This window comes from Lepisosteus platostomus, chromosome 5 (assembly GCF_059453375.1).
Source record: "Lepisosteus platostomus isolate fLepPlt1 chromosome 5, fLepPlt1.hap1, whole genome shotgun sequence".
NCBI lineage: Eukaryota > Metazoa > Chordata > Actinopteri > Semionotiformes > Lepisosteidae > Lepisosteus > Lepisosteus platostomus.
Genome location: NC_142615.1, coordinates 46,939,274 through 46,940,661, shown reverse-complemented (window position 1 = coordinate 46,940,661; position 1,388 = coordinate 46,939,274).

The window sequence follows — 1,388 nt, the reverse complement described above, 5'->3', positions numbered from 1 at the left end:
TCTTATAGGTTTCAGTTTGGAAAAGTGCGCTCTCCAGAAGCTACCGAAACCTCCAATGGTCGCACAAAGCTTAATGCAATAGCAACGTTTGGGGTTGAAAAAGAATATTACTTGCTATGAATACAAACACTGTTACAGGAGGCGCGTAAGGACTATTTTAGCTCAGATCATCAATTTATCTTACATTTCTACTCCATTAATATCGCTATTGAGTGCTAAAGGTAGGTCCTGGCAATGCTTCATGAGATCTTCTTAAGAAAACTTAAAAAAATAGATTTCCAGTGCTGAACAAAAAGTAAAAAATATCGATTATGTGCAACTGATAAAATCTCTCTTCCAGGGATATTGTAGCCACATGCAAATTACTTTATCAGCTTTAAAAGTTTCTTTTGCATTTATAAGACGATCAGCATGACACTCAAAACATACCTGTATTCAGTAAGCGCTGAGTCTGCTGGCTGAGCAAGTTGCCTCCTCTACACACAATAGCAGCCCTGAAGCTAAGATAAATGAAGAGAAATTGCTTTTATTGGGCACTTTTCATATCCGATGAGCTTGACATCTCCCAAGGGCGATGGAGTTTTTTTGTGACACTGCTTTTCCCTTTTTTCTTCTTTCTGTACTCTGATGGGAAAAAAAAAACAAGAAATCATGTAAGGGAAAAATGTATTTTTTTTCATGGAGAAAACCTGCACCAGGAAATGTTTTGTTTTGAAGAAGTGATTTAACATGATACATGACCTAATTTACTGGAGTAAATGCTCACACTGCAAGGTCTGCTTTACTACAAGAGAGAAGTAGAGTGAAAGATGTCATAATTTCACTGCGTTGTTCAAGAAAACATCTTTTTCTTTGAATTCTAAATCAATCAGAATTTCAAAGTGACACACAAACCCTTTGTCTGTATTAAAGAGATGATATTTTAAAACTGATAAAAATGTAGAAAACACGTTTCTCACTTAGAAATTTTAGATGGGATGGTGTATTACTAGTTGCAGCGCTGAACTTACCATGGTGCAATTCAGTTACATGATTGGCCAGTGGTTTAATGGATAACGCGTCTGATTTTGCATCATGAGATTGTAGGTTCGACTTCTACCGGGTTCGTGTGTTTTTAAATCAGGCTACTCAGAAATAGATGTCCATTATGTGAATGAACCGCACATGAAAGCAAACGTTGGTCAGGTTTCCTTCTTTCCAGCATGAAATAGCAAATCGTTACAAAAAGCACCAGCTAATGTCCAATAGCGTTAGTCATTTTAATTAACATGAATATACTGTAAGGTCTTGGTACATGGGATTGGATTTCATCCACAATTTAAAAAAGGGCAAATTATATTTACAGGCTTCAGACACTTTTTAATACAAAAGTGACCTAAAACTCTGTA